The sequence below is a fragment of the Cylas formicarius genome, unplaced genomic scaffold (genome assembly GCF_029955315.1).
Source record: "Cylas formicarius isolate icCylForm1 unplaced genomic scaffold, icCylForm1.1 PGA_scaffold_7__23_contigs__length_41026272, whole genome shotgun sequence".
NCBI classification, from domain to species: domain Eukaryota; kingdom Metazoa; phylum Arthropoda; class Insecta; order Coleoptera; family Brentidae; genus Cylas; species Cylas formicarius.
Window position 1 is genome coordinate 12,688,623 of NW_026844352.1, and position 12,216 is coordinate 12,700,838.

Below are 12,216 nucleotides of genomic sequence, written 5' to 3' on the forward strand. Positions count from 1 at the left end.
TATACCTTTAAAATAGAGAGAAACGAGGAGAGAAAAAAACAGATACGCTTTGCTAATAATGATGCAAAAATATATTTTTACTTCAAAAAATTAATACAAACATTCAAAAAAAAGTTAATAATAATGATATAAAAACACATTTTATATTCAAAAAATTAACATAAACATTCGAAAAATTTTAAGCTAAGGAATTGAGTTAAAGATAAAATTATTTCTATACTGACAAAATTGACATTTTGCAGAAGGAAATCTGGGCAATGCATTTTATCACTGGGGTATTTCCACAGCATGCTGAAATCAACTTCTCGTATTTAAGAACTGAGAGTTTAGGCCTTTCCTTATTAAGCTTTTGAACAGGTAAATTTAAAACATTTGCCTGTGTTTTTTTTAAGGTAATGCTGCTGTAGAATTGATCACAATGTAGAAGATTCTACTTCCTTTTCAACGTTAAACTCCAAGATATCTTCGCTTTGTTTTTATTATCTAAAAAAAATCTATAAATTCTAAGTTGTTTACAATGTACTGTTGTTTTCTTGTAGAAATTGTCTGGTGACAGGACTCTGTTTCACTTTGCTCGTAAAAAGGTTCAAAAAATTTTAGACACCCTCACAATTTTTGCTATTAGTAACAAAATAAAGTAGCATGGAGGCAACTATCGAGTTTTTAATTTGCCCTGCACATCCATCAGCAAAAGAGACAGTTTTGGTGCCCTTCTTAAAAACGAATGGTTTCTATTAAACAGGCGTAACTCAACAACAACAATTAACTAAATGTAGCCAGCACAAAGACTTAATTGAAATCCAACACTGTGGTAAACTTCTTCAGTCACTCGTTTACTAACACTCTAGTATTACTTGTACTAGTAAACTAATTAATTACTTACCCGTAACTATAACCGACGATCATCGGTCTCCAGAAAAGGTTTCGTTATAATAAGTTGTAAATTATTTTCAGTGGAACTGGACATTTGAATGTAAATAAAAACTCTCAAAACTTGCAACTGTTAAACATATTAATCGTTTTCGGGAGGTCCTATCTCGAGAGATAAACGCGAACCGGGGCAATTTTTTACTTCGCATGCTAACAGAGAACGGGGCTGGAGAACAATTTTTCACCAGACTGGTTTTCTGCCATCTGTTACGTCGAAGACTCGTTTGAACTTCAAAAAACTCGACTGAGTCAGTTGTCAGTCGATGTACATTTGAGTTCTGCTGGATGTAATTTTAAGTCGGCATGGAGGTGCGTACTCATGGTTACATCCGTATCATCTTCACACTGCTATATAATAATTATAATAGTAATATATGGTACAAGCTTTTTGATTCAATTAAAAAAAAACATTAAAAAATTATTTTACTTCTGCCAAGGGTGATTGACTTTGCGGCTGATCGCGTGATAGAAAACCTCAAGCCTTTCCAGGTCGGGACTTTATACAATGTTGTACTCAATTAGTCTATAAATTTTTAATATTTTGTCAATTTTCACCAATGTTGCAATGCAGTTCCAGCTGAATATATTTATCCCAGTTAAACTTTCAAATTCACATCCCGTTGACGTTTTTTCAAATATGGGAACAAATGATAATACTTGGATGCAAGATCAGGAAAATAAGACTTGTGCTGAAGCAAAAGTAAAATGTTGCATTTGCTAAACTTGCTAAATTATGGGAGATATTTTTCTAATCTTCCCATCTATGATGAAGTTAGAATGTTTAGAGTAATTTAATTTAACTTTTGCAGAGTAATTTGATCGCATCGAACACATTTGCTGTAAACTCGCTGGCTATAAAATTAGAACAATTTCTTTATAGAAGAACATTTTATTTGTTTTACATAAATATATTATATCTACAATAAAAAAATAAATTACAATAATCCAACAACACAAATATCTTAAGTTACTTGGAAACCATATCATAACAAAATCCAACATTGTGAATTTATTTAAAAATTAACACAAAACACCTTCCTAGGATGTCCGAAAAATTACCAGAAAAAAGGAAAAAGCAAAACTATCTGAGGCATAAATAGTGTGGTCAGTTTAACCGTAAAAATAAAAGTATAGTTATCAATTTTTCAGAATCTGGTTGGTTCAAAGGAGAAAAGATGAAAAATGAAAGCGTTCGACAATTTTGACCCCAGAGGCATTTCTTCACAGGAAAAACAGTTCGCAGTAAACAGACTCACAGATCTTTTATTTGCTAAAAATAGGCTTGTTATGCTGTGCCGGAGATTTGTTATAAAGACAATGCCTATTTATTTAAAAATATAAGCCTCGGTAAAATGTTTGTATATGCTGAAAATAATATAAATATTTTATTTCGTTATTTGTCACTTTAACATTATTGCTTTGACCCAGTAAAACGCGCAAGAGCGATTTTTATTTTTATTTAAATTGCATCCATTCGTAATGGTACGCTACTGACCTCCAAGGTAAAACATTGATTGGACGAAAGGAGTAAATCGGGTGGATGAGAAAATGTGAAAATTCTTTGGGATTTAGTTAGAACCCCATAGAACGAACTGTACATTTTCTTAGAAACAATACACGTACATGAGAACTCCTCTGGAGTGCCGCTAGAAATTGTGTATTATTAAAACGATGCTTTCCTAGAACCTCAACATTTTTTTTTCAATAATTTATTAAAAGTTACACATTAATTCGTTTTCTTTTCGCAAAAATTGTTGGTTATGTTGATACTAAACAAGTATACCTTTTTTTTTTCGAAGGATCGAGCTACCCAAACATTTTGTGTTAGGTCTTTGTCATAGAGCGCGGGCCATCATATTAAATTTTTAATAAATTAAATACTTTCAAAGTTGTATAGAATAGAAAAAAATACAATACAGGAATTTGTCATGTTATTTTTTTGTGTTGTATCTGAATCTCGGAGATTTCTCACATTTTCCATCCCATCCAAGTCTATTTTTGCACTATTCTGAGGCAAGAAAGACAAGAATAAATTCCTACTTTCATATAAATCATGGAGTTCTTCAAAAGGGAACTTTGTTCAGTATAGCCCGACAGTAAAAAAATTAACATGATTGATAGATAGCGATCTGAGATTATCAAATTATTTTTCCTAATGTCTTTAAAAAGTCTATATACATTTAAAATCTATTTACCTTATTTGCACGAAAAAATAAAATTTAGAAGTATAAAAGTACTCTCTCACCTACGCTTTGCTCGACTTCTCTTTATAAGCAGGCGTTCTGTTGTGTGATCACAAAAATTATTAATGAACTGCCCAGGAATTTTAATGTGTTTACAGTGCGGATTAAACCACAATATTTTCGGGCTTAGTCAAGTTCACCCCCACCCCCAAAATCGTAAATTCAATGTACCCCTTAAACAATAACAAAATAATGACGGTTTACGCAATTTTGATGTTGCTCCCCAACAAAAGAGAGTACCCTACTCTCCCACATTATATTCTTTGCCCCCTTTTCAACATTTTGTATAAATTAGACAGGGACTATTGTTATCTCGGAAACCGTAACAGATACAGATTTGAAACTGTTTTGAAATCGAAAATCATTTCTATCCAAATTGTCAAACAAATATGGATGCGGTTGCACTAGCTGGGGATATTGACTTAGGTATACCGTCCAATTCTGCAATTTCTGAGTGAATTGTGATAGATACGTAATATATGGAGCTTTTCCACATTTCGCATTCTATAATTAAATACAACATAAAAAGTGGCTGGCACTTTAATAGTTAACAACTGTATCAAGACTGTTTGACATAAATGCTTTTGTTTCAGAGCCACTTTGTCTTTTTGTGTAAAAATCATTAACGATGACAGAAAATATTAAATAAAAAATGCAGGTGTCTATTTTAAAAACTGAAGTTGATGATGGGCACACAAAACCGAAACGTCATACTTAAAATTTAAAATAATGTTGATTTGTAGGGGAAAAAAGTTGCATGTGGAAAGTATCATTTATTTTCAATTATTTTTTTAAATTTTGATCAGCAAAAAAATCAAATGACATTGCTGATTTTCGGTTTTTCCCGGATATCTCCGACTCTAATCAGATTTTTTTCTATTTTGAAACGGTTTTAAATTAAGCACCAAAATACGCAACTTTGCCTCTATTTAGCCGACTTCGTATCTCTTACGGTTTCCGAGATCCCAATAGCCCCAAATTTGGGACAACCTATACACCCCAAATATTGAATATAAAGGCTTTTACTATTATTATGATTTTTTATGGTTATAATGTCTGTGGAACACCCCCAGGACATAACAAAAATCTGAAAATCTATTGACATTATTTAGTATTCGTCGTAAGCGAATTATTTTATAACGTAATTCCATATAATCACAGGATCGATCGTCGCACATTGTAACACCGCCACATCCACCTTAATTAGACCCGAACCCGTATTTATCTCTTTCCCCGTAACCCTCTTCCCCCCGACGCTCGTGTCCGCCTTTGTGTGCGTAATCGGCGTAATCGTTATAAAACTTCTCGTTACCGCTCGCACCCTTGTAACCCGCGGTCTCCTCGTCAAATCGCCCTTTGTCCTTCAACCCTTTAACGGCGTACTCCTTCTCGTGGTGTCCTTCGTCCGCGCGCTCGCCCTTTTCGAAAAATCCCTTCCTGTTCCCATGTTTCGCCTCGTAATCTTCGTATTTATCGAAATGGCCGCTTCGATCCGCTTCGTCGTAAAATTTGTGTTGTTTTTTGTATTCGTCCTTATGGAAAACCTTGTGATATCCGTCGGTACGGGATCCTTTTTTATGGCCGTCTTTCTGGGAAAATGAGCCTCCGAGCGTCGATTTTCCCTGCTCGTGTTTCTTCTCGTAGTCGCCGCCGATATCGTAGCTCGACGCCGTTTTGCCACCGTGTTGGTCGTAAAGTGATTTCTGCGCTTCGTCGTTGTATTTGCCCTTCAGGCCCTTGGCGAACTCCTCGCGGTTATCGTACCCGGTTTTGGTGCGATCCCCTTTTTTAGATCGATCGTCCGAGTGATAAGATTTGCCGTAACTCCTGAGAAAGCTCGTGTCATAATTGACGGGGTGATTGTAGCCTGGAGCGTAAGGGTAACTGGAAGAAAATTTTATTTAGTGGATTGTACTGGGAAATATGTTACGTTTCGAAGTTACGATATGGCATGTTGCTTTGGAAAATGTCGTGTTTCTAATCCCATACCGAAGAACATTTTTGTACTAAACGTTCTAAATACTGCAAGATTTACGTTTTATTTTCTGTTCTCTATAAAATCAAATTATTCTTTCTAAATTCGCTAAAAAAATCGGATATGGGATATTAAAATTAGGCCATTGCTATGGCTGGGGTTGTAGAATTGACCGGACATATTGTTTGTGCCAAATACGATGAAATTTATATTTATTTATTCCAGAAGGATCTTTTTTCCTAAACCAACTGCAAGTTCCACACATTTAAACTTAAATCCTGACTCATATTTGATCTGATCGGATCAATAACACAAGGCACTCAACTGAGCATGTCAGTGTCTGGTGAGTTTGGTTATGGTGAGTGGTGGAGCAATCCATCATACATCACGGTAAGAGAATCGGAGAATATTTTCAAACAATACTTTTTGAAGCAGATCTCAACATTGCACGTGATTCACACTACACCAATTATTACTCAAGCTTTCGACCCCCTGATCTACCACGCAGATATTTAAATTAGATTAAATAACATTTTTCTGAAATTCGCCTATAAAGGCTGCGCGTACTTCATTAAACCTGATCAGATTTGCTCCGTATGTTACACTAATCAATTTGAAACAATTTACCCTCTTCTATTTACTTGTCCCATGCATAGTGCTCTCCGTACCGTGGAGTTTTCCAATATTGCTTATTTTATTATAAACATATTAAAATTAATAATATATTTCTAAGAAATGAATAGAAATAAAACTACAATTCATAATAATAATAATGATAATAAATAATATTTATTTATTTATATTTAATTCTATTTTGCGTTGCGTAGCCGTCGCGTCGTTCTGGGAACAAAATGGAATGGATATTTTTATTGGGATTCCCCGAATTGGTAAGCATCGTATTCGGATTTTCCTGGAAGAGGGTTATAGGTAAATTGAATATCACAAACGCAAAAGAATTTATTATAAAATAAAAATTATTATTAAATACTGACAGATAACACTCTACAATTGCATTTAAAACATCCTGATTTTTGAGTTATTGAAAATATCTTAAAATTATCTTGTGTTGCAAAGTGCGCGTGAAATTACGCTGCCTGTATAGTAACGGGTGCGTAAATTTGAGGTTAGAAAGTAAATAGGTTGTCAAATAATAAAATGAAATATTAATAATTAAGCAGACATCCTTAGACGTTTATTTAGTAAGCCAGTCTACTTCTTAAACTTATTGTTCCATGTTCTCCGTAGCCCTTCGCTCATGTTCAGCTTTCCCTTGGATTTGTATATTATATGTATTGATGATTATGGATCTTACAATTTTGTTGAACTAGTATCACTCAAAAATTATGAAAAAGGACAAATAAAATAGAATTAAAACCGACATATTACCGTTTTTATAAAATTTTATTTTTCAGATATTTTAGGTTGGGAATGAGATATTGAAACACGGTTATTATAAGAGTGTGACATCAGTTCTCTATATTATTATTTAAGAAAGCATACCAATTCAGAGAATTTTGCAATTTCTCGAGCAAAGCTGTAAAAAGCATATAAGTTTTAAGTACATTTGTAACATGTATTTCAGAGAAGTCACTTCTTTTTGCCACCTCAGTAGAAATAGTTTTCGAGGTACAGTGCTGTGTATTCTTATCTACCGTACTTATTTACAATTTTGTATAAATATTTATTTTTTTGATTCAAGTTTTCAAATTTTTCATCTATCTATATAATTTTAAATATAGATGTGGCTATAAATTAAATAAAAGTACTAATCAGCAGCAGAGTGTTTGAGGTAGTGAGTAATAAAATTCTTTTTTAAAGTGTTTTTCAATTTAACGCTTTGTATTAAAATAATCAAATCAATATTAGCTATTAAAAATCTGATAAAAGTGTAAAAGCGCTACGTGCGTGGCAGTGTCCTCAATAGCGAACTAACCCAAATATGGTGTCCAGTTCCTCGGAAACTAGCTCGAACAGAGATTCAAGTGTCACAGTTAATGTGCAAGCCCAGACATTTCAACAACAATACGCCTAATCTGATAAACTGACAAGTGATAATTATATCAGAATAATGTAACTAAAAACACAAGAAATGGGTACCTTTGCCCCACGTTTTGGAAGCCAAGTTAAATAACTGAAACTAACTAATAACAAATGAACAAAATCAATTAGCGCTGTTTGACCAGACAAAACTTGCCTGCACAAAATGAAATTTTAATTATAAAACCAATAATGAAGCCTAGGAAGGATATCAATTAACGATACTATATCAATGAAGAAAATTATCCGCAGTGTTTAGAACGAGATTATATTAATTCCAGTTAATGTAAATAAAGAGAAAAAGGAAAATATTCCTTACCTCCTCGAATGAGGGAAGGAGAAGATTTTTTGGTTAATTTTGACACTAAATTGTCAGTGTTTAAAGACAATTAATTTTTATAAAATTGTTTCTTATAAAATATCGGTTACTTCAAGCCAAAATATTTCGATAACGGTTGCTCCTAGTGAATTACAATAGAAGGACGAAAAAATGAAGGAGGAATGTACCGTTTTTCCAAAAATTCAAAACGCAGGTATAAATAAGAGTAAAATTAACAGCAAATTCAATTTTCTCATTTCAAAGAAATGTTCGTAAAAAAATCGACAGTATTTAGAAAATTATGCAGAAAAAAATAAAAAATCCGTCCAGATCCGCTCAATTTCGGTGTAGGTCATAGGCGTAGACAAACTTTGAACAATAAACTTATTTTTGATCAGTGAATTCGGATGTTTTTGAAGACTCTTTTGGAAACAATGATAACATCTTTTGGTTGATTCAGTAATATGTAGCTACGGATAACGCAAGAACCTGAAACTAGTTTCAAAATATTTTGATATTGATTTGTTTATAAATTATTAACTTAGTAAATTTAAAAAATCAACGATTTTCCTTTTCTCTATATTTAATGTAATCAGTATTTGTTTTGAACGCAATTTTGTTCGAACAAATTATTACCAGCATATTACAAAACGACGTTTTTCCGCTCTCTTATAATAATAACATAAATACATTAATCAAATTTGAACGTTTATATTTTAAGTTTGGGCCCAGTGCACTTTAAGACTTCAAAAAGAAAAGAGGATCTGCTGTTATGTGACTTTTACAATAGAACAAAGTGATAAAGCCCCCATTAGCGTCTGCGTGCTCTTTCTCGGTAGTCCACTTGTTGTGTTGTGGAAGCTGTTAGTTGGTAGTTGTTTTCGTGAGTGAAGGACCGAAAGAATGAATAGCATCGAGGCGGCCGCTAGTTTAAGGTACTTTGCGAGTTTCGATGGCGTTTGGATCAGTAATTATACGTTTACGTGAAGGCAATAAAGATCCCACTAGTTTGAATTCTAGTTGTTTTATGTTCCCTGAGAGAAAGGTTACATGACCTCTTTGTTTTAATTCTATAACATGTTTAGATTGTTATTTTAAACATTTAAAATAATATTTTGCTATGCTTATTTTATTATCTGTTAATTATAATTTCAATGGTTTCCTTTTCAATTCAAATGCAGACAATTTATTTATTGTAAAATATTATAAATTATAAAAATAAATAAATATTATTATAATAAAAGATTCTGATGCACATGTTTGTTTAAGGAAGACATTGTCGAATCATATAGCGTCTTACTGATTTATTAAAAAGCATCAATAAAGCTCAATCAGAAAATCAACATAGTTCACTTCTTATTAGATTAGATTAGTATCTACTGACCGGATTATTCCTTCAAAGATTTACTGCAAAGTTACCCTCGTCAGGTTGCCGTATTCAAACACTGCTTCGGGCAGCTTGGCATAAGCAAAATTCGCAAAACGTCCGAAATTCCCCCAAGGCATCATCTGCCTGATTCCGGCGATGCCCGAACAACATCTAATAGAATCTTAAACGTTTGACCCGAGAGACGGCCATCCTAAACATCTAATAGATTCCGACTTAAACAATCATATTTACCCTGATAGGGTTGAGGCGACGCCGCCCCGGGAGGTAGAGATCCGAAACACTTACCTTATCCCGTCGTATTCCGCACGAGGAGGTTTCGCATGAGAGATGATTTTCGCCTGTGGCAAATCGTATGAACCTTCGTTTACGGCAAAGCTCGACGGTCGCCCGTGGTAGATGTTTTGGTCGGAATAGCCCTCGGAGGGTGCGAGGAAAGGCAAAAAGCCCTTCGCGTATCTGGAATGCAAATAGAGGTGCTTGTTACACGGACGCGTCGCTTCGAAATTAAATCGCTCCGGGAACGGCAATGAACAAAAATCTGAAACGTGATATTCGCTAAGTATAAAATGTGGAGCGTTTCGAACCCGGATTTTCAATAGATGGGCGCGTTTTTTGAAAATTTTAAAGAAAAGTGTGTCTCAAAGTATATCATCCTCGTTTTTCACGCACTCTCCTCGAAAAATTAATAATAATAATAATAACAATAATATTAATAATAATAATAATAATAATAATAATAATAATTAGTCGCAACAATAGATTGGCTCGGACAGCAAAACAAAAGCATCCATCTTATCTGGATATCAAGTCACAGTGGTATAAGAGAAAATGACCTAGCAGATCTAACATCAAAATTAGCGACCGCAGAACAGAAAAATGAAAGAAAAAATAATAGATGCCTGGCAATCTAATTTCAATCAAAGTGACGCAAAGTTAAAAGAAATACTGCCAAATGTACAAGACGACAACTAAAATTCCTGACTAGGAAGAAACAGTCTATAATGACAAGACTAAGAATCGGCCATATAAATATTACTTCAATGTACCTCCTGCGAGTAACTCCACCCCCAACCTATGATTACTGTCCTGGAATTAGGTTAACAGTGAAACACATCAATGCCCTCACTATTTAAGCTTCCGCCTAAAACTGAAAATGCCAAATAACTTAAGAAGATGTCTATCTGGCAACCAAACTGAAACGGCAAAAATACTTGAATTTATTAGACAAATTGGCATAGTTAACCGCATCCAAACCGGACTGCAACAACGGCTCAAGCTAGTACTAAAACTAAGATCCAAGTTTTATAATATAATCTATATCGATGTTAATCGCCACCCCTATATACAGAACTTTTTTAGTTCAAACTAAAAGTTGCAATTTAAACCGCTCGTCTAGAGTCAGCCAGCGTGATTCCTCAAGGCTCGCAGAAGTATTATCAAACTTATGAACACCATAAGAGAATCTGAGACAAGCATTCTGAAAACGCTGAAGGCTGAATTTACCTTTTTGCAGTAGGGCCGGCCAATAAACTACATTACTATAAGAAATATTAGGCAGGATTAGAGAATCGATTAGTTTTGACTTAATATCTGTGTTTAACACATCTTTATGAGAGTATCCGAAGTTTATAGAACGACTTTTCGATTAAAGAGGCTACGTGACCTTCAAAGCGTAGATTGTTATCAACAAACACCTAAATTTTTACAACCAGAAGCAGGCTGTAAAGTTATGACACTTAAAAAAAATGACCATTATTTTATCCAATTATTCTAGCTCTATATTTACCGAAAAATAATAATTGAAATTGGAATATTTGCGTATTGTCAGCATACTGGTGAGAAGAACAATCTTTAATCATTTTACATAAATAGAAAATAACATTCGACCCAAAATACTTTCTTGCGCCACTCATTTGTAAATAATTGTTATTATAATGCACTCTCTAGTACCGATCAGAGAAGCAACTTTTGAAAAAGTCCACAGCATTGTCGTCAAGTCCAAAATACTTTAATTACAAACGATGGTCAAGTGTGTCAAAGGCCTTGCTATAGTCAACACAAAGCACGTACACATATTAGCATGATAAATGTCATCACAGATTTTTAAGAAAGCGGTATGATCTGCCCTAAAGACCGATTGCGTTGCCAGAAGGATATTATGCCTACCTAATGAAATCACCTAATTGCTGCTCAACAATGTTTAAGTTATTTCGACATTGTGAGCAGAATGCTTATAGGTCGGAAATTAGAAAGATCATGCAGCTCAGTGGTCCTCTGTGCAGGAATAATGTTAGCATATTTCCATAGTTTGGAAAATGTATTAGTTAATAAACATTTTATTGATAATATACGTGACCTAATTTGATATATTAATTTTTCAGCTATGTTATGATCGACAGTTTAGAATGTAAATTTATCTTTATTTACAGAGCTTTGAAAACTTTTACGAGAGTAGTGTTTATTAATACATTCATTAGTCAAGTCGACTTGAGGGAAGTTATTATAAAGAGTTTACCCTAGCATCCACAATATTACAAAAAGGACCAGACCCAGACCCCGGACAAACATGAAGATATCTTAGTACACGCGCCAAGTTTCTTGAAGCGACGATAACTCAGTTTTAATCATCATTTTCAGGTTGTCGGATAGCCAAGGAGCAAGCGGTTTAATAATTCGCACAGCTTTTATTAGGACCTATTACACGATGAACCCAACAACCAATAATTTATTCATAGGTAAAAGAGGTAGTGGAGGAGTAGTAGTAAGTAGAGACAGGAGCGAATGAGACAGAGGTCGACCATGCGCCGGCTGACACCAGTGGCAGCAGAAACGGCTTGCTGTTGTTAGTCAAGAATATTAAATTTCCTAACTTGGACTCTCATGAAGATACAAGCACAGAACATTTTGAAATATTCCCATCACTGTAATGGATCGCACAAACTATCACAGTCGCCTGTTACAGAAAGCACCAAATTCATCAAATACAAAAAAATTAAAGATAATTTGTTACAAAATGATATTTATTTTGAATCCAGTTGCAAGGCAGCTTTTGGAAGTGTTAAATGTATTCGCTATTAAGAAACCTGTCGAAATTGACATTTGCATACAAAATAACACAGAGCTTATTGTAATTAATCTTAATAATAATAATAATAGACTTTAGACTTTATTGACCATTAAATACATTACAAGACCAACAAATGGCAAGTCACATCTGTGAATGAAAATGAATTAACACAGTACCAAACACATTCTAATAACATTCATAGAGAGCAACATAATTATCAGATAGACAAATACCAAACATTGAAACAAGAATTAG

General features: G+C 33.9%; 1 protein-coding gene across 1 annotated transcript in view; it reads right to left on the reverse strand.

Moving 5' to 3' along the window:
* LOC132704695 (uncharacterized) overlaps positions 1-12,216 on the reverse strand; it is a 338,277-nt gene that overhangs the window by 225,455 nt on the left and 100,606 nt on the right. The window contains exon 2 of the mRNA XM_060674871.1: positions 9,180-9,350. The gene's annotated coding sequence lies outside the window, so the exon portion shown is untranslated. The remainder of the gene's footprint in view (positions 1-9,179; positions 9,351-12,216) is intronic.